This window comes from Mobula hypostoma, chromosome 8 (assembly GCF_963921235.1).
Source record: "Mobula hypostoma chromosome 8, sMobHyp1.1, whole genome shotgun sequence".
NCBI classification, from domain to species: Eukaryota; Metazoa; Chordata; class Chondrichthyes; order Myliobatiformes; family Myliobatidae; genus Mobula; species Mobula hypostoma.
The window spans coordinates 140,183,120-140,205,630 of record NC_086104.1 but is presented as its reverse complement, the minus strand read 5'-3'; the positions used below and the strand labels follow the sequence as shown (position 1 = coordinate 140,205,630).

General features: G+C 43.2%; 1 protein-coding gene across 1 annotated transcript in view; it reads right to left on the bottom strand.

Moving 5' to 3' along the window:
- Window positions 1–17,047, bottom strand: part of LOC134350276 (beta-microseminoprotein-like) — a 35,997-nt gene extending 18,950 nt beyond the window's left edge. The window contains exon 1 of the mRNA XM_063055309.1: window positions 16,889–17,047. The gene's annotated coding sequence lies outside the window, so the exon portion shown is untranslated. The remainder of the gene's footprint in view (window positions 1–16,888) is intronic.
- Between the last annotated feature and the right edge of the window lie 5,464 nt (window positions 17,048–22,511).

Here is a 22,511-nt window from a genome sequence, read left to right as displayed (position 1 = left end):
TTAATCAAGAATCATTACTTGGTTAGAGTTCTTTGTGTTTTTTCTTGAGTGACTCTCTCTTTGCAATGCAGTCTCCTAGTGCTTTCTGTTTAAGCTGGTTAAGTTTATTTTGATGGGCTTGGAAGTTGCATGTTACCTATATTATTTAAGAAGATGCCTGATTAGTGCTAATCGCAGGGTCATTGTTTTGAGAATGTTGACTCCTCATAGTGTTGCTCGGCCCCACCATCGATGTTCTTTTGGAATTATGAATAAACTTTTGTCGCTGTCTCTACATTGGAGTCTGTTTTCCTCCCCACTTGGGTTCTGATATTGCCAGCGCACATTCTGTCTGAGCACTTCCATTAAGCCAAGCTCAGTGGGTGGGGGGGGGGGGGAGGGATGAGATTCATGAGAATGAAAGTTTACTGGTTGTTTATTTTTCAAAATCTTCTTTGTTTTCTCCTTCACAGCAAATACAAAGGAAAATCTATACCTGCTTCTCATATTAGAGAGACAAGGGAGTGAAAATGAGGGAAAGTCCTTTATATTTTGTTGCTCTTTGAGGATGTGCTAAGGAGCTTCTTAGGGATCCAGCCAAGGCCGTCAGGAGGCATTTTGTAACTTTATAACTCCAACTATGCTTCAGTACATTATGATCAACTCAACAATGATTATTTGTTAGAACAGCGAACGTCCTTTCACTCTTGTACTGTACATAGAGTGCTGGGAGCTCTCTGTGTACATTACAAGAGACCATCTAGACCAGATGCCATGTCCCTCATCACCATTGTTCCCTTTTGCTGTCTCTGCACATGGATATGGTCACCAGGCCTGGTAGAATCACATCTGCTTGATAGGCAATGCCCATTGACTCCTTGGATCCTCTCCACATAGACCCAGATGACACCCTTTTTCCTGCTCACACATCATCAACCCAGGGATCTTCACTGGTAACATTTTATACTTCTCTAAATTTGTGCTCAAGTAGCATGTATTCCTTACATTTTGATATTTATTCTCCAGTCCAAATCTTCTCTGGGAAAGTGTTCCTGAGCCTTTCGCTTCTGAAGTCCATCTGATGAAGCTCTTTCAGTGAGTCAATTCCAGATATAGACCTGGTGATAAGATGCTGATACTTCCAAATGAAGATATCTTCCAACAATGAAGCAATGTTGGTCACAGTTGGGTACCAATATGACCACTCTCATTCCTATGGTAATAGGTTTGAGGAACACAGCTGGAGAATGTTTGACTTGTTCATCTAACACGTTCATGGAATATGTAATTGTGAGAGACAGTGGACATATTATCTTATTGATAACATTTTCCAAAGTCTGGGTATTGCCATTGAAGCCAATTGTTGGTTTGGGAATTCCAGGATTGAGACCCCGTGACGATGAAGGAACTACAGTAAGTTTCCAAGTGAGAACCATGGTAACTTTGGGAAATGTATCAGCGGTTGTGTTCAAATGCACCTGTTGCTCTTGTCCTTATAGATTGCATAGGTCACAGCTTTGCAAGGTACTGTATAAGTGACCTAATTGGTTCGTACAATTGCGTTACAGTGCCAGCAATTATTGATCGGGTTTCAATTCCGGCTGCTGTACATTCTCCCTGTGACCAAGTGCACTTCCTCCGGATGCTCCAGTTTCCACCCTCCCACATTCTAAACATGAATAGTTATGGTTAGAGAGTTGTGGGTGTACTATTTGGCACTGGAAGTATGGCAACGCTTGTGAACTGCCTCCTGCACATTGCAAATGATGACACAAAAGATGCATTTCATTGTATGTTTTGATGTGACAAATAAAGCTAACCTTTAATATTTAATCTTTAATATGGTGTGTTGGTTGGGTCTACCTACCGAACAAAGGCTGTACTTGAGATAAAGGGAATGGAGTAGAGGCTCAGCAGTCTGATTTGTTGTTGGACTACATACTATCTTGAACTTAGAAGAATGAGGGATCATTGAAGTTTGAAAATACTCACAGTGATTTGGCATTAATGTTTTCCCTTTCTGGGGCTTCTAAAACCATGGTTGGCTGCTCAGGGAATTCCTAAGAAATTCCTTTTTTTATAATAGCAGAGACAGGATCCTGAGATGCAGAAACTTGCCTTTGCAGCTTAGGTGGTGAAGTCTGGAATTCACTGGACAAAAGAGCCGTGGTGATGGACTATATTCAAGATGGAGTTTAATCGATTCACCATAATGAAAGGGATCTGAGAATGATGAAATTAGGACAGAAGGTGGTGCTGAGGTAAAATGATCTACTGAACAAGGCACTGCCAAGAAGGGTCTATTCCTGCTCCTGTATCGCGTTCAGCAGATAGGTCTCCCATTACCAATGCTTCACAACCTTAAGCTACTTACATCCTAACTGGCACCGTGTCACCCATCCATTGTGCCTCTGCTCATTGGCCCTCACTTTCCCTTCATCCAACTATGCTTCCATTTTAATTTTCTCACTTCCTCCTCGGGCTCTCTCCTCCTCATTTCTAGAAGCTTCTCCGGCTCTACAGCTGCCCAAAATGTCTCTGATCTGAAATACTAATTACTCCGACTTTAGTGGCTTAGGGCTACCAAGACGCTGAGGGAATTCTCTTCCTCTCCACCTGTCTGCTTCCCTCTCTGGCTTGCTTCTGACAATCTACCCCAACTGATCTGTCTGAATATCTCTATACGTGCCTGGGTGATAACAGCATTTAAAAAGTGTCTAGCTGAGCGCTTACATCACATAGACAGACAAGACTACAGACATGAAGCTGGTGAAACTCTTGGTAATGCTTTACTTTGTTAAAAGTTCTGCATAGAGGCATGTTGTTGAAAAGTCTGGGTTTGCAGATTAGATTAGATTATGAGGACACTCAGTCCTCGTTTATTGTCATTTAGAAATGCATGCATTAAAAAATGATACAACGTTCCTTCAGAATGATATCACAAGAAAGCACAGGGCAAACCAAGACTAAAACTGACAAAACCACATAATTATAACAGATAGTTACAACAGTGCAAAGCAATACCATAATTTGATAAAGAGCAGACCATGGGCACGGTAAAAAAAACTCTCAGTCCCAATAGACTCATCATCTCACGCAGGCGGCAGAAGGGAGGAACTCTCCCTGCCATGAACCTCCAAGCGCTGCCAACTTGCCAATGCAGCACCATTGGAAGCACTCGACCGCAGCGGACTCTGAGTCCATCCAAAAACTTCGAGCCTCCGACCAGCCCCTGCGACACAGCCTCTCCGAGCACCATCCTCTGCCAAGCACTTCAACCCCACCCCGGCCGCCGAGCAACAAGCAAAGCCAAGGACTCGGGGCCTTCCCCTCTGGAGATTCTGGATCACACAGTAACAACAGCAGTGAAGCAGGCATTTCAGAGGTTTCACCAGATGTTCCTCTGTGCTCTCACATCCATCTCCGTCAAATCAGGATTGTGCACAGCACCCTACTTGACAAATAACAGACATCACCACCGGAGTGGCCGCTACGAGCTGCGTCGCGCCGCCATCTTCTCCTCCCGCCTTCCACTAAACTGCATCCGTGCATTAAAACCATTGCTTTTAAAAATTTTGATCATTGTGAGCATGGAGTATTGGGTGCAGTTCTGGTCACCTATCTACAGCAAAGATAAAAATAAAATTGAATGAGTACAGAGAAAGTTTACAAGATGTTGCTGGGACTTGAGGATCTGAGTAATAGGGAAAGTTTGAACAGGTTAGGACTTTATTCCTTGGAGTGTAGGAGAATGAAAGGAGGCTTGGTTGTGGTATAGAAAATTATGAGGGGTATAGATGGGGCAATTGCAAGCAGGATGTTAGAACTGAGGTTGGGTGAGACAAGAATGAGAGGTCATGGGTTAAGTGTGAAAGTGGAATGTTTAAGGGGAACTTGTTCACTGAGAGATTGGTGAGTGTGGAACGAGCTGCCAGTAGAAGTGATAGATATGGGTTTGATTTCAACATTTAAGAGAAGTTTGGATAAGCACATGGATGGGAGAGATATAGATGGCTATGGTCCGGGTGCAGGTTGATGGGACTAGGCAAAATAACAGTTCAGCATGGACTAGATAGGCCAGAGGGATTGTTTCTGTGCTGTAGAGCTTAATGATCCATGTCTCTATCATAGAGTGAAAAGATCCATCAGTGTCTCAGGGAGAGAATAATGGAGAGACCACACAAACCTAGAAAAAGATTCTGGTGTGCAGATTTGATACCAAATACAATGGCCTATTTCCCCTTTGTAGTATGGAATTAGAACAGAAAATACTCAGCAGGTCAGGCAGCAGCTGTGGGAAGAAAAGCAGAGGGAACATTTCCGGTCAGAGACCTCTTGTCAGAACTGAGATAAATAGAAGTAGCTTGAGGTTTCGAAGAGGGTGTTGGGAGGGATAGATGGGACAAGGACTGAGACAGCTTGGCTTTTCCTTGGAAACTCTGGCTTCCTCCCACATAACAAAGACTTACAAGTTGGTAGGGTAATTGCGAACAGTCCTAGTGAGCAGGTAAAAACGTAGAATACGAAAGAGGATGATAAGAATGCAGAGACGATCAACTGGGACTAGTGTAGGCCTTGTGTAAATGCACACCTGATTATTGGAGAGGATTCAGAGTATAAAGTAAAGTTCAAAGTAAATTTATTATCAAAGTACAGTACTGTGCAAAATTCTTAGGAATGTATATAGAGCTAGGGCGCCTAAGACTTTTGGACAATACTGTATTTGCCAATATGGAGCAGAGAGCGAATTTGTAAATCTGGTAAGAGCAAAAGATGTTGGGAATGGCAAGGGTGGAGGGGTGCGGGACTGGTGGCAGAAAAAGAGTGCCAGGGGCAGGGGTGCCATGCGTGGAGACACACCCAGCCCTGAGACAACAGGCAAAGTTAATTAGATTTCAAACAATTGCCTTATTGATCATTACAAAATGCCTCTCTGGTGCTTCCTGATCCCTCTCCTCTCCCTTCCCTATTTCCAACCATAGTTCTCCTCTCCCTGTCCGCTTCCGACCCTCAGTTCACAATAGAGACCCATATCAGAATCAGGTTTATCATCACTCACATATGTCATGAAATTTGTTTCTTTTTACAGCGCAATACGTAAAATTACTACAGTACTGCGCAAAAGTCTTAGGCTCCCAAACTAAGACTTCTGCACAGTAGTGTACATATATGTCACCATATAAAGCCCTGTGATTCATTTTCTTGTGGGCATTCTCAGTAAGTAAAAAGAAACACACTAGAATCAATGAAAAACAGCACACGGCAGAGATGGACAAACAACCAATGTGCACAAAACAACAAGCTGTGCAAGTTCAAAAAGAAAAGAGAAAAACAATCAATAATAAATAAACAATAAATATCGAGAACGCAAGTAAACTCAGTAGACTGATGGGTCTATTTCTGTGTAATATGAATCCATTAATCCATGGCCTGAATTGCAAATCTGCCTCCAAAGAAGCAGGGCAAAGACACAAATTTGTTTGTGAATTCATGACAGAGTACAGCAGGGTGTACTTTGCCACCTCACTCATTTGTAGCTACTTGACTTGTTGACAGATGTGTGCTATCTCAGTGTGTACATACTGACTGTTCCTGTTGACGTGATAGCGGTTTTTACACATTTGCGAATGTGCTCATTGATTTTGAAAATGTTTTCGTTTATCAGGCAGACGTAATGAAAGGGAACTGGCCTGCCTCGCACTATTAGTCAGTCCCGCAAGACTTGGCTGCTAAATAAGACCAAAAGACATAGGAGCAGAATTAGGCCATTAAGCCCATCAGGTCTGCTCTGCCATTCCATCATGGCTGATAGATTATCCCTCTCAATCCCATTCTTCTGGCTTTTCCCCCATAACCTTTGATGCCCTGACTAATCAAGAATCTATCGACTTCCATTTTAAATATACCCAGTGACTTGGCCTCCACGGTCTCTATGGCAATAAATTCCACAGATTCTCCACACTCTGGCTAAAGAACTTCCTCATATCTGTTCTAAATAGATGTCGCTCTATTCTAAGGCCATGCTCTCTAGTCCTAGACTCCCCCACTATTGGAAACATCCTCTCCATGTGAATAAACTCTTCTCGGGCTTCCAGCTGGGTGCAGGTATTGATTTTAACAGACGTTTCAATGACAAACTCTGCTATCTTCATCAGGGATAATACCTAGGCATGTCTAGTCCGGTGGTATATATAGCCTCATTGCTCTTCCCTCCTGATTGGCTAGTCCTCAACCAATCAGGTTTCTGCTGTCTCGTTTAGAATTGAATACCAGTTCTTAATTAGAACAGGACCTCTGTCTTTGTTAAGATTCTTTTCCTCTAGTTTTATTTCAATAGCTTCCTTCACCAGGCAGTCCTGAAAGCCATTGGTGTAGCACAGTAGTTTTGTGCAGTCTAAGTAAATCCTATGGCTATTGAAAATGCAATGTTCTGCTACCGTCAATTTCCCATACGGATACACCTTCTATGCTCCTTGATGCAGGTTTCCACTGTGTGCCCTGTCTGGCCGATATACACTGCTCTGTACTCACAGGGAATTCTGTAAACGTCAGCTGACCTGAGTCCCAGGTCATCCTTGACATACGTAGACTGGGATTTGAGCTTCCTTCTGGGTTTTCGGGTGGTATAATCCGATATTTCTTCAGGATCCTGGTGATCCTTCCCGAAACCGTGGAAAATAGGGAAGACAGCCAGTAGCGACAGCTTCATCCTCATTGTTAGGTTTCCTGGCTTTCCTGTTGGCCCTTTAAAGATCCTGAATGATTTCCTTTTCCTTGTAGGCATTGTGTAGGAACTTCATGCGTAATTGTCTTATTTCCTCATGGAGACTCTCTTTGTCCGAAATAGTTTTTGCACGGTTAATCAAAGTAGAGAGAGCTGTTCTACTTTGGGAGGCATGTTGGTGATTGTTATTGTTGAGTTATATACCTGTGTGAGTGGTTTTCTGATAAACACCATTCCCGATGTTACCATTCAGTTTCCATCATATTGGAATGTCCAGGAATGGGAGGCAACCATTCTTCTCCATCTCCATCATAAATTGAATATGCTGTTCCGATGCTGGTTGAACTGTTGGAGTGCCTGGAGTCCACGAGGCCACACTACACACTAAATCCTTTATCATCCTCTCCACATTCATCCAGGCCTTTCAATATTCGATAGAGTTTTGCATCATTCTTCTAAACTCCAGTGGGTACAAGCCCAGAGCCATCAAATACTTTTCACATTGGAAACCCACTGGTTTCCTTGGCTGTGTAAGTCTAGGGAATACACACTCCGGTCCCGCCAAACCCGTGAGACTAAGACGGCTCTCCCAGCCCAAACCCTGGTTTATGTGGATGCTGTGTAATCTGCTACCCTGTTACAACTCAGTGCCAAGAAATAACAGACAACACACTGTATACAATTAAAGGAATTATATTTATGAATCTTAACTAAAGGGTTAGTAAAGAAATGAAAGAAAAAAATCCAAAAAGGGCCCTTTATAATTAAACAGCCAAATGTGCACAAATTAGAGCTAAACTCTTCCAAAAGTAATATTCACCGATCCTCAGTCAACTGTGGCACCTTGCTCCATCAAATCACGCTCCCCCACTGGGTCAAATCCTATTACTGGTTCTCTCCAGCATCTTTCCTCTTCATCTCCTGCCAAACAAAGGACCCAGCTCACATTCAAAAGCACCCGTTATCTCTAACCATAATCCAAACACTGCTTCTACAGAAAGTCCATTACGTTAGTAGTGAAACCTTTCCCTGTGTTTTACAATATGTTAATCCTTTCATTCCTTGGATCATCCTCGTGACCCTCCCTGGACATTCTCCAATGCTAGCACAACTTTTCTTAGATAAGGGGCCCAGAACTGCTCACACTACTCCAAGTGCTCTCTGACGAATGCCTTATAGAGCCTCGGCATTGCATCTTTGCTTTTATATTCTAGTCAATAAGATCATAAGACCATAAAGTATAGGAGAAGAATTAGGCATTTGGCCCATCGAGTCTGCTCCACCATTTCGTCATGTCTAATCCATTTTCCCTCTCAGCCCCTATTTCCTGCCTTCTCACTGTATCTCTTCATGCCCCAACTAATCAAGAACCCATCAACCTCTGTGTTAAATATTCCCAATGACTGGCCTCCACAGCCACCTGTGAAAGTGAATGCCACAGACTCACCACCCACCGGCTAAAGAAATTCCTCCTCATCTCCATTCTAAAAGGAAGTCCCTCTATTTTGAGGCTGTGCCCTCTGGTCTTAGACTCCCCTATCATAGGAAACACACTCCCCACATCCACACTATCAAGGACTTTGAACACTTGATAGATTTCAATGAGTTCCTGCCTCATTCTTCTGAATTCCAGTGAATACAGGCCCAGGGCCATCAAACGCTCCCCATACGATAAGCCTTTCAATCCTGGAATCATTTTTAGTGAGCCTGCTTTGAACCCTCTCCAATACCAGCACATCCTTTCTTAGATAAGGAGTCCAGAACTGCTCATAATACTCCAAGTGAGGCCTAACCAGTGTCTTGTAAAGCCTCAACGTTACATCTTTGATTTTGTATTTTAGTCCTTTGAAATGAATGCTAACATTGCACTTGCCTTCCACAACAACGACTCAACCTGCAAATTAACCTTTAGGGAATCCTGCACAAGGACTCCCATTTCCCTTTGCACCTCAGAATTTTGGATTTTCTATACGTTTACAAAATAGTCAACCCTTTCATTTCTTCTACCAAAGTGCATGACCATACACTTCCTGACATTGTATTCCATCTGCCATTTCTTTGCCCATTCTGCTAATCTGTCTAAGGTCTTCTGTAGCTTCTCTGCTTTCTTAACACTACCTGCCCCTCAACCTATCTTTGTATCATCCGCAAACTGGCCACAAAGCTGTCAATTCCATCATCCAAATCATTGACATATAATGTACACTTTGTAAAAAGAATCGGTCACAGCACAGACCCTTCTAGAACACCAAGAGTTACTGGCAGCCAACCAGAAAAGACTAACTTTATTCCTACTCTTTGTGTCCTGCTAATCAGCCGATGCTGTATTCATGCCAATACCATGTAAAACCTGTAATATCAAGGGCTCTTAACTTGTTAAAGCAGCCTCATGTGAGGTACCTTGTTAAAGGCCTCCTCAAAATCCAAGTACACTACATCCACCAATTCTCCTTCATCTATCCGGTTTGTTATTTCTTCAAAGAATTCCAACAGATTTGGCAGCAAATTTTTTGCCCGATGATGGATGCTGCTTTCCTACAATCAAGTTTCACGTAGATGTGCTCAATGATTGGAATGGCTTTTACCTATGACGTATTGGGCTGAATCCACTAATATTTTTAAAAAAGATTTTCCATTCAAAGGCATTGCTGTTTTCATACTAGGCATGATGCAGCCAGTCAGCACATTTTCCACCAGAATCTATAGAAGTTTGACAAAGTTTTAGATGTCATGCAGAAACCCCTAAGGAAGTACAAGAGCTGCTGTACTTTCTTCGTAATTGCAATTATGTGCAGGGCCCAGGACAGGTCCTATAAAATAGTAACTTCTAGCAAATTAAAGCTGCTAACCCTTCCACCTCTGATCCTCTGATGAGGACTGGCTCAGGGACCTCAGATTTCCTTCTCCTGAAGTCTATAATCGGCTCCTTGGTCTTGCTGACGTTAGCGAGAGGTTGTTGAAATGACACCACTCAGCCAGATTTTCAATTTCCCTCCAATATGCTGACTGATCACCACCCTTGATTCAGCACACAACTCTGGTGTGTGTTATCAGCAAACTTGAATATGGCATTGGAGCTGTGCTTAGCCACACAGTCATTAAGTATAAAGTGAGTAGAGCAGGCGGCTAAGCGCACAGTCTTGTGGTGCACCTGTGCTGATTGAGATAGTGGAGGAGATTTTGGCAATACACACAAAGTGCTGGAGGAACTCAGCAGGCCAGGAGTCCTATTGAAGGATCTTGCCCGAAACAGCAACTGCACTTTTATCCATAGATGCTGCCTGGCCTGCCGAGTTCCACCAGCATTTTGTGTGTGTTGCTTTGATTTCCAGCATCTGGAGATTTTCTCATTTGTGAGTGGTGGTGATTTTGTTGCCAATCCGAACTGACTGAGGTCTTTAAGTGAGGAAATCCAGGATTCAATTGCAAAGGGGCATAGGGAGGTATTGAAGCCATTACCTTAAACTCTCGAAAGGAATGCTGACATTGTATTTGCTTCCTTATCAAAGAGATCCTGGGCGCAAACCAATATTTCAGATTTTCCTGAGGCTTTGCATTTGAGATTGGCCGCAGCATAACACTGGTTTGTTGAGCCATGGCAAATTGTTAAACGACTCATTCATTACCCTCAGTAGAAATTTAATCAAAAAAAAGGAGTGAAGTTATCCATTGATGGTTAATAAAGGAGGGAAAGTAAACTGAGAAATCAAAGATTGGAGTATGACCACACTAACCTTACCCTATCCTTAACCTAGAAGTAAAACCAGAGGGCTGGGAATTTTATGAGAAGCAGCAATGAGAGACTGAAAAATTAATAAGGAGGAAGAATTTTGACTCTCAAGTAACATCTAATGAAATAACAAGGTCTTTTATGAATATGTACTAAACTAAGTAAGAGTACGAAGTATGTGTGGGACCCATAGCGAATGAGTTTGGAGAATAAATAACATCATTTTAATGAATAAAAAAATAACTTTATTTATAAAAAATAAAACATCAATACTTTTCAAAAGTCTTCACATTGGCAAAAGTCCTGAAGATTCCTGATGGGCTAGTTTCAACTAATATAAAAAATCTGGCAACAGTTGGCATTGCAAGGGACATTGTATCAGAGTAACTAATAGGTCCAAAACAAATAAGTCAGCAGGTGTCAATAGTCTATACCTCAGAAGAAGTGGTTGCATAGATACTGTAAATGGACCCATTTGTTGAGGTTTTTCAAGACTCACTGAATTTGGGAAAGGTACCAGCAGAACCGAATAAAAAAACACAAATACAAATCTCACACATCAAAGTTGCTGGTGAACGCAGCAGGCCAGGCAGCATTTCTAGGAAGAGGTATAGTCGACGTTTCAGGCCAAGACCCTTCATCAGAACTTCGTTAGTCCTGATGAAGGGTCTCGGCCTGAAACGTTGTCTGTACTTCTTCCTAGAGATGCTGCCTGGCTTGCTGCGTTCACCAGCAACTTTGATACGTGTTGCTTGAATTTCCAGCATCTGCAGAATTCCTGTTGTTTACAAATACAAATCTGATGTTCAAGAGAGGAAGATAAAAAGTGGGTAACTATAGGCTTGGTAGACGAACATATTTTTTGGCAAGGTGATAAGAGTCCATAACCAGTGAAGAAATGGCTTTTCAATTAAAGAAACTTGATGTCAAATCAATAAAAGGTAGATTCTATTTGTCAAATTTACCAAAGCTTCTTGAGTATGTAACAAGTAGAGCTGATGGAGTAGCTGTAGAGGTGGAGCATTTGGATTTTCGGAAGACATTTGACTAGGTGGCACACAAAAGGCTAGTTCTTAAGATAGAAAGCCTGAATAAGTGGAACCTTTTCAGCTGTAAGGATGTAGCTTACTTCAGGATCTGTGGTTAGTGCTCAATACCAGTGTATTCTTTCTTAAATAAGGGAAGCAAAACTCAGCACATCATTCCAGGTGTGTCTCAGTAGAACCTCATACAATACTTCCTCATTGCTGAACCCTAACTCTCTTGTAACAAAGGGAAATAGGCTACAGTATTTGTTTTCTTAAACACTTGCTGTTTCTGATTGAAAGAACAGGCTGAAGCTACAGGTACCCTATGTCTGCTGCCATTTTATTCTGTCCTCATCAGGCCTGATCTTGGCTTGGAAAATCATGATGTAAAAGTGAAAACTGTTTAGGTGGAGCTAAGGAATAGCGGGTGAAGGGGCAGGGGGAGAAAATATTTAATGAAAATAAAAATGGAGAATGCCAAAAATGGTCACGAGGGCAGCCTACACCCAGGGAAAGTGAAACAGAGTTAACATTTGAGGTTGAAGATGCTGCGAAGTTCAAAGTACATTTTATTATATATCTCACCTGAGATTCATCTTCCTACAGGCATATTCAGCAAATCTATAGGATAGTAACTATAACAGAATCAATGGAAGATCAAGTAGAGTGCATGAGACAACAATCTGTGTAAATGCCAAGAAAAATTATGAGAACATGAAATAACAAGATAAGGAGTCCTTAAAGTGAGATCATTGGCTGTGGGAACATCTCAGTGGATGGGTAAGAGAGTATAGTTTTTCCCTTTTGTTCAAAAGCCCGATGATTGAGGGGTAGTAACTGTTCATGAACCTGGTCCTCTGAAATAGTAACTCCCACGAATTTAAAATTACCAACCTCTCCATCTCTGATCATCCGATGATGACCGGTTCATAGACCTCTGGTTTTCTTCTCCTGAAGTCTACAATCAGTTCCTTGGTCTTGCTGACATTGAGTGAGTTGCTGTTGTTATGACACTACTCAGCCAAATTTTCAAACTAGCTCCTGTATGTTGATTCATCACCATCTTTGATCATCACAACTACATAACACTGTTTCTCCTTACACAGATGCTACTTCACCTGCTGAGTGTTTCAAAAATTCTCAGTTTTTAATCTGGCAGTCTGGCTATCTCTCAGATGAATCTTTGCTGTATCCCTAGTACAGCAAGTACATCCTTTGTTAGATCAGGAGACAAAAATAATATGTATCTCTCACCAAGATCCTGCTGAATTGAAGTAAGCCATCTTTACCCATGTATTCAATTTTTTTTGTAATAAATGCCAATGCACCATTTGTCCTCATATTACAGGTCTGCATGTTTATTTTCATCAGTTTTGTACAAAGACACGCAAGTCCATTTGAGCATCAACCTTTGTCAATCTCTCACCATCTAAAAAGCACGCTGCCTTTCTACATTTGTTCTACTGAAATGAATTCCCTCATATTATTTCAGGTTATACTGACGCTCAGTGCTTCACATTCCCATGTAATTCTGTGACATCAGGAAGTTTGGAAATGTTAACTATAGCATGGAAGTAGGATATTATCTGCAATTTGATGCGCTCTAACCTTATTCAATAACCTCCAAAGAAACTAATATGCTATGTACAGTAGTTCCTTTACCACCACCTACATAGAGCGCTCGAGACTAATTCAGAAAGTTACAAATAGATACACACACATACATGTACAGACAGATAGACAGACAGATGCACAAACACAGACACAGACACAGACATGCCCAGGTATATGCATGCTGCAACCTCCGGTGTTTAAACGCTCTAACTCACCAGAATATGGAAAATTGGCGTGTTCCCATTAAGGTTCAGGCCTGTCCTGTTTGGACTAATTGGCGGCCATGTTTTGGCACCAGGATTTTAATATTCAAAGAGTACCTGAACTGAGGTTCCGTGCTCAATTATCAGCTCAACTTTGGATTCTTGTCTAGCGTCTAGTTTAGAACCCTGCCTTCGTTTCAGTCTCGTATTGTGTCTCAGATACTCCAGCATTTGGGTCCTAACCATCCTTGCCCGGATCTCTCGTCAAACGCAGACAAATGCACGCAGAAAGATGAACAGCTGCCTTCGCTGCCAAACATTTCCTTAGACTCTTTACTTGCACACATTTCAAATTGCATTTTTTCACACTCTCAACTTGCAAAAGCTACCACACATTTTCTCAGTCTCCTCGCTCACACCCTTTGGAAATGAAAGGTTGGAAAGGAGCTGTCCATTTTGTATCATTTCCCAGCAGATCCATCTGTATGACATTCGACAGACGAGTCATCGTTCCTGTGGTCTCTGTACTGGTAAATGCCAGGATTAAGCACTGCAACCCAATTTTCTGAGTACCTTATTGGTCTGAAGAATCTACGGACTAGCTCCGAAATCTAATCATAAAAAATTCAGAACTTTAGAATCACAGAAAGGAAGGGCAGAGAAGGACGTCACTTGGACCATTAGGCCGATAATTGTGAAGAGAAAATCTGCAGATGTTGGAAATCCAAGGCAAAAGACGTAAAAAGATACTTTATATTCTGACTGGGTAGCCTCCAACCTGATGGCATGAACATCAATTTCTCAAACTTCTGTTAATTGCCCCCCCCATCCTTCATCATTCCCCCATTCCCACTTCCTTCTCTCACCATATCCAACCTGCCCATCACCTCCTTCTGGTGCGCCTCCCTCTTTCCTTTCTTCCATGGTCTTCCATCCTCTCCAAACAGATTCCCCCTTTTCCAGCCCTTCAATCAACTTCCCAGCTCTTTACTTCACTCCTACCCCTCTCTCAGTTTCACCTATCACCTACCTCATTGTACTTCCTCCTATCTCCCCACCTTCTTACTCTAACTTCTCTTTTTTTTTCTCCACTCCTGATGAAGGGTCTTGGCCCGAAACGCTGACTGTTTACTCTTTTCCATAGATGCTACCTGGCCTGCGGAGTTCCTCCAGTGAGTTGCAAGGCTCATGCTTGTATAGGTAGGAGCAGTGCAGCACACCCCCACATTCATTCTCATCACTTCCTGTAAATGTTTTCTTTTCAAGTCTGTTCCTCCTCAGGTTTGAGTAGCAACACCTTATATTCTGTCTGAGGAGCCTTCAATCTGATGGCATGGACATTGATTTATCAAACTTCTGGTAGTTGCCCCCCCACCCCTTCATCATTCCCCATTCCTGTTTCCCTTTCTCACCTTACCTCCTGACCAGCCAATCACCTCCCGATGGTGCTCCTCCCCCTTCCCTTTCTTCCATATTCTGTCCCCTTCTAATAGATTCTCCCTTCTCCAGCCCTTTATCTCTTTCACCAATGAACTTTCCAGCTCTTTGCTTCACCCCTTCCCCTCTCCCAGTTTCGCCTATCACCTTCCACCTTGTACTTCTTCCTTCATCCCACCTTCTTACTCTGAATTTTCCTCTTCCTTTCCAGTTCTTGGCCCGAAACGTTGACAGTTAACTCTTTTCTATAGATGCTGCCTGACCTGCTGAGTTCCTCCAGCATTTTGTGTGTGTTGCTTTGCACGATCTTCTCATGCTTGTGAAGTATGTATGGAGTTCTTTTTGAAATTGCTTTCACTACAATGCATCTCAATCTAACCCAAACGTCCTGTTGGCCAGCCTAACCATAAAAGCAATGACTCCTCATCCCAGCATAGTCAAATAACTAATGGAACTAAGTCAGTTTAAGTACAGAACTAATGTCCCTTGTATCCAAAATCATTGTGAGCAAACATCAGACAAATCACATGCATACCTTTGCTCAAGATGGTGGGTCTTGAATCATCAATTGCTGTTGGGAACTGAGCCAGCTGGTGACGCAGTGGCATCAGCGCCGAACTTTGGAGCGAAGGCTCCCGAGTTTGAATCCAGCCGGCTCCCTTGCACGCTTTCCATCCGTGCTGGGTTGAGTGTTGAGCTAGCAACTCGGCCTCGTAAAAATAAGAAAGCCCGCTAAAAATATGCTGTCATGACGGCGTCCCGATGCCTCCACTCGGAGTTAAAGGCTTTCTTCTTCTTCTTCTTCTACTTGGGAACTAAATGAGGAGACGTGCCTTCACCCAGAAAGTGATGAACTTCTTAAATTCTCTACCCAACTATTCAAAACTAAGACTGGTGGATATTAGAAGAATCAAGGAGCATAGCAGTAGGACAGGTAAAAAGTTCTGTGACATGGTATTTCGCTGTGCCCCGTTGTTACTGTGTGAACCACTGGGCTAATTTGATCCCCACATTTTATTCAGTCAGTGGAGTCTTCAACCAGTCTCTGGTTTGGGGGAAACACAATAGGCACCTTCCACTTTCTCATGCACAACGCATTTTATGTCTAGTCAGGAAATTGTGAGGTATCCTTTATTTGGTTGGGGAAAAATGGATTCCAGTAGGTGCACAGCATGATCCCAAACAGCCCAATGATTGTCGGCAGATGACTCGTTTCATCAATGACTGTTGAGGGTTAGATGTTAGTCAGGAAACAGAAAAGGCTTCCATGCAGCTCTAATGAGACCCTTTGTCAACTCGTGGACACGGTTCACTGTTTCAGCTGACAGGCAGCAGCGTGGCAGCGACGGTAAAATTTATTTCCGAGTCTCAACGCCAAGCCGGTCATTGAGCGCTCACTTTTGCTGCTTGTGTCTTTCCTGGTCAGCTGCTACTGAAGTTCAGTGCCCCAGTCGCCGGTGGGATGTCCCATAGGTACCAACCGTCGAGGGCAGGCGGAGCTGCTTCACTCTCGGGCGGGAGTACACGTCCGTCATCCAGCACATGCCCCCTTCTCTGGTACTGTCAGGGAGGAGGTACAGAAGCCTGAAAGTACACACTGAGGAAGAGCTTCTGCCCCTCTGCCATATGATTCCTAAGTGGACATTGAACCCGTGAACAATTCCTCACTTTTATTATTTGTGTTTTTGCACTATTTTTCATTTAACTATTTAATATACACACATTAATATCTTATCATTTTTCCTTTATTATCATGTATTGCATTGTACTACTGCAGCTAAGTTAACAAATTTCACTACATATGCCGGTGATATTAAGCCTGATTCTGATCAGAAACAAGAGAAAACCCGCAGATGCTGGAAAGGTTGGAGGAGCAATATCTTAACCTTCAACCTGATGGGACGAACATCGATTTCTCGAACTTTAGGTAATGCCGCCACCTTTCCTTCATCATTCCCCATTCCCAGTTCCCTCTTTCACCTTACTGTATCTCCCTCTGGTGCTCCTCCCCCTTTCTTTCTTCAATGGTCTTCTGTCCTCTCCTATCAGATCCCCCCTTCTCCAGCCCTGTATCGATCGCTTTCACCAATCAACCTCCCAGTTCTATACTTCACCCCTCCTGGTTTCACCTATCATTTTGCGTTCCTTCATCCCCTTTCCCCCACTTTCTTACTTCTCATTTTTTTTTCTCCAGTCTTGATGAAGGGTCTCGGCCCGAAACGTCGACTGTACTCTTTTCAGTAGAAGCTGCCCGGCCTGCTGAGTTGCTCCAGCATTTTGTGTGTGTTGCTCCGATTCTGATCTGGTGAGGAGAAGCGGGAGCAGGCCACTCCGGTCCTTGCTGCCCTCGCGTGCCCGAGCGGCGGAATGACAAGTCTGCACACTGCCGGGAGACGATACCACTGATTGCGGGGCATGTCGCTCAGGGTCTTGGACTATTGAATGTTGCTCGCTATTTTGAATGTGCTATATTGTATGTTCTGCGTCTTGGCCCCCGAGAAATAGTGTCTGGTTCGGCTCTATCTATGCATGGTTGAATGATAGTTATGATTTGATACAGAGGTCGCCGGGACTGAACCCCGAACTCCAATGTCCCGAGCTGTAATAGAGTGGAGCTAACCGCTACGCTACCATGGCATGCTGAGTTCTAATCTCATTATAGGGAGAATGTGGAAGCTTTAGAGAGGGCGTAGGGGTGATTCGCCAGGATGCTACCTCGATTAGAGGACATGTCCTCAAGCGACTGGGCTTGTATACTCTGGAATTTACAAGGCTGAGAGGGGATCTTATTGAAACATATAAGATTATTAAGAGATTGGACACGCTGGAGGCAGGAAGCATGTTTCCGCTGATGGGTGAGTCCAGAACCAGAGGCCACAGTTTAAGAATAAGGGGTAGGCCATTTAGAACGGAGTTGAGGAAAAACTTTTTCACCCAGAGAGTGGTGGATATATGGAATGCTCTGCCCCAGAAGGCTGTGGAGGCCAAGTCTCTGGATGCTTTTGTAAGGGGTCTTTCTTTTTTGTTAAATTTAAAATGGCTTCTTTTGTTATGTTATACTGGGGAATGCTGAGAAAGTCTTTAACTAGACAGTTGCTTGGGTTATTCGAGATAGCAGGGTGTTCATGTATCGTTTTTTTCGGATGATAATGCTGTCTCATATGACTGTGGACGCGGTTTTTGGCGGGGAGTCGGAGGAGAGACGGGGAGGACGGTGGACGGGGGGTTTTGGGGGGAGTCGGAGGAGAGACGGGGAGGACGGTGGACGGGGTTTTTGGCGGCGAGTCGGTGGAGAGACGGGGAGGACGGTGGAGAGACGGGGAGTCGGAGGAGAGACGGGGAGGACGGTGGACGGGGGGTTTTGGGGGGAGTCGGAGGAGAGACGGGGAGGACGGTGGATGTGCGGAAAGGCTCCGGTCGATCACTCCGGGTGGTCCCGAGCCCTGAGTCGACAGGATTCGGGTGGTCGTCAGGAATTGATCGAGCTCCAATGGTGGCGCGCGAAGAACTTGGACTTTGATAACCGTTGGCGCCTTTTTTTCCATTACTTTCTTCTCTGTATCAAATTCATATTAATTTCATCGAATTAGTAATATCTATAAAATGTACTTGTTAAAATTTACTGGGTGTGCTAGCTGATGATTGATGTTTGGGATTGATTCGGGCAGCGACCGATCCTGTGGGGAGTGTTGAGGCAGGTGCTGGGTGGGATTTCCCCTAGACATACACGAGCCAATATAACGGAACGTTACAAGTGGGGGCTACCGTCCTGGATTTGTATTTTCGGTAAAGCTGTAATAGTCGTTGCGTTAAGTGGTGCGAAGATGGATCGAGATAAGATTGTAAGTTGGTGTGAATTGGAGGAGGTACCGGTGAATCATGTGTGCGTGCTAAGTGGAGTCGATTATCGCATTCCGGCAGATACACTGGTGCGAGGGTTGAGTTTGATTAAAGGTATCAGGCAGGTAGAACTTATAACTAGAAGGTGTGGGAAAGAACTGGAGTCCAGCTGGATGTTGGTGCGGATGAGTGCAGACGTCATGATGTTGGAACTACCAGCGACAGTCCACGTCCAGGGGGAGGCAGGGCCGTGGGGTCTCCACACCCTCTTGGAGGACCAAAGTGAGGAGGTGCCGGAGGAGGAGCTAGATGAGGTCAGTGGTGAGTTGGCTCGACAGGAAGCTGGCTGTGTTTTGCTTGATGCGTGAATGTGGTTTGGAACCTGTTGAGGGAAAGAGAGTGGGGAAGGAACGGAAATTGCTGGGAGGGGGTTGTGTGGGTCCGGTAATGGCGGACAAGATAAGAGGCGGGTTGAGGGAAAGAAAGTGGAGAAGGAGAGGGATAGAGACTTGGGACCAGAGGTAGGCAGCTGGGGAGAGGTGGATTATTGTGAAGGGAGAAATAAAGGGAATGAGGAGGTAGCGAGGGGTTGGATGAATAAAAACCAAGACAAAGGGAATAAAAGAATAAGAAATGTTGGTGGAGAAAGCTCTGAAAGTGAGGAAGATGAACAAGCTCAGAGAGGAGGTGTTGTCATAATTAGGTTTAATGAGAAGGCTCAGGGACATATGAAGAAAATTAATCCGTTTGTGCTAACAACAACTCTGACAAATAAGGTAGGGGAAATAGTATTTGCAAAAGTCCTTAATGATGGCAACTTATTGGTAAGATGTGCGAATGAGGAACAACTTGAGAAAGCACTCAAGCTAAAAGAGATAGGAAAATGCAAGGTGGAATGCACTGGGAGGGTGGGAGCACAAAACAGTGGTTGTAAAGGAGTGATCACGGGGATGCCAATGAGTATAAATATGGAGGAGATAAAGAGGAATATCAAAGGAGGGAAAGTAATGAATGTTCAAAGACTGAAAACAACAAAGGAGGGAGTGAAAAAGGAAAGTGAATCAGTATAGATTGAATTTGAAGAAGAAAGAGTGCCAAGGAAGGTGTTCCTGGGTTTCATGAGTTACCCAGTAAGGGTGTATGTGCCAAAGCCACTGAGGTGCTATAATTGTCAAAGGTTTGGACACGTGGCTAAAAACTGTAAAAGGCAGAGGAGATGTGCTAGATGTGGGGGTGATCATGAATATGGAAAGTGCGGAACAGGAGTTCAACCAAAATGCTGCAATTGTGGAAGAGCTCATAATGTTGCATATAGTAGGTGTGAGGTTGTCAGACGGGAGACTAAAATTCAAGAAATAAGAGTGAAAAGAAAGATCACTTATGCAGAAGCTGTAAGAATGTCAAGAGAACAGAATAATGCTCCTAATGAACAGGGAGCAATAGGGATACGAGAGATGCAACAAAGAACAAATGACAGGATTTATGTAGACAAAAAGGCTCTAGTAACATTCATTGCAGGAGTGATTAATAGTACGGCTGAGGTAAAGTCAAAAAGTGACAAAATTCAGCTGGTCGTAAAAGCAGCAGTAAACCATTTAGGGTTAGTAGGACTGACATGGGAGGAAGTGAGGGAGAATCTCAGTAATCAGTCAAACCAGGAAGTGTCATGTGTTGGTTAATACTAATTATGGTGATTCTTTTACAATGGAATGCAAGGAGCTTACTGGCCAATAGCCAGGAATTCAAGCACTTTATTAAAGAAATGGTTGTAAAACCGGATATAGTGTGTATTCAGGAAGCTTGGTTGAAACCAACTTTAGACTTTGTGGTATATGGGTATTCAATGATAAGGAAAGATAGAAATCTAGGGGGAGGAGGGGGTTGTGCTATGTTAATCAAGCAGGGTATACCATATAGGGTACTGGAAAAAGGAGATGATCAGGAATACATAGTGGTGGAAGTGTGGGAGAGAGGGGAGGGAGTAGTTATAATTAACTACTACAATCCATGTAAAAGGTTGGATTTGGACAGCCTATTAAAGATACAAGGACAAAACAGACATAAAGTAGTGTGGTGTGCAGATTTCAATGCTCATAGCACAATATGGGGGGATCAGATTACAGATCCAAATGGAAAGGTAATTGAAGATTTGATGGAAGAAAGGGATTTGGTGTGTATGAATGATGGTAGCGGCACAAGGATAGATATAACAACAGGAACTGAGTCAGTGTTAGATATTACATTAGTGTCTAATACCTTGGCTGGCATTAGTAACTGGGGAGTTTGGACTGCTTCAACAGTAGGCAGTGATCATTACCCAGTTTTGTGTTCAGTGGGTGAAAGAGTTGAAGTAAGACCAGGTGGCGGAACCCCAAAGTGGGTGTTTGAAAAAGCTGATTGGGGTAAGTTCCAGAAGTTGAGTGAAGAAGGGTTGACAAAGATTGATATTTCTGGAAATGTAGATGAATTAAACAGTCAGGTGACTTCAGCAATTATCATGGCAGCAGAAGGATCTATACCTAGGAGTAAAAATAGGATGAATAGAAAACTGGTACCATGGTGGACAGAGGAATGTTGTCAGGCTGTAAAAAACAGAAATAGAGCATTCAGGCTAGTTAAAAGAACCCATAATATGCAGCATTTGGTTCAATATAAGAAAGCACAGGCAGTGGTGAGAAGAACTATACGTCAAGCTAAAAGGGCAAGTTGGAGGAGTTTTTGCGACAAGGTAGGAAGAACAACAGCTGTGGGAGAGATGTGGAGAATGATTAAGAGGGTGGGAGGAGATAGAAGGGAATGGGAATATCCAGTAATGATATCTGAGGAGGAAACTGCAGTCTCCAGTCGGGATAAGGCTGAGGTCATGGCCAAGTCATTTATACTGATACACAGTTCAGAAAATTTGTCTGAAGAAGGGAGAAGAAGAAGGGAAAGAATAATGAGCCAACACCCAGGTGTGTTAAGCAGGAGGGAAGGAACAGATGATATAATTGATGATCCATTTACATTAGCAGAAATGGTGAGAGCAATAAATAGATCGAGACCAACCTCCCCAGGGAAAGATCTGATATGCTCTGTGATGCTAAAAAATCTAGGAGAAGGAGCGCTCTTGAAGTTGCTGCATTTTTATAAGAGTGTGGGAGGAGGGAAGATTACCAAGTGCATGGAAACAGTAATTCCAATAAGGAAGCCTGGCAAGGATCTGTCAAAACCCACTAGCTACAGACCAATTGCATTAACATCAAGTATATGTAAGATAATGGAAAGGATGATAACAGAAAGGTTATCATATGAGCTTGAGAAAAGGGGAATGCTGGCAAGTTATCAGAGTGGTTTTAGAAAGGGAAGGAATTCCATGGACTCAGTGATTATGTTAGAGACTGAAATAAGGAAGGCCCAGGCAAATAGAGAGTCAGTAGTGGCAGTGTTCTTTGACATTGAAAAAGCCTATGATATGATGTGGAAGGAAGGATTATTAATTAAACTGCACAAGATGGGGGTTGGTGGGAGTGTTTTTAATTGGATTAAAGATTTTTTGTTTGGTAGAAAAATTCAAGTTCGGATTGGATCAGAATTATCAAAACAGTACATAGTGGAAAATGGCACACCTCAAGGTAGTGTGATTAGCCCGTTACTTTTCATCATTATGATCAATGATGTCTTCATAAAGGTACCAGTGGATATAGGTAGGTCACTGTTTACGGATGATGGGGCCTTGTGGAAAAGAGGCAGGAACATGGACCATATAATCAGGAAACTACAAGAAGCAATTGATGGAGTGGTGGAGTGGGGTTATGATTGGGGATGTAGATTTTCAGTAGACAAAACTCAAACTGTATTTTTTTTACCAGGAAAAGGGTTGAGGTAGGGAAGAAGTTAAGGATGTATGGGGTTGAATTAGAAAGGGTTGCATCATTTAAATTTCTGGGAGTTTTATTTGATTCACGATTAACATG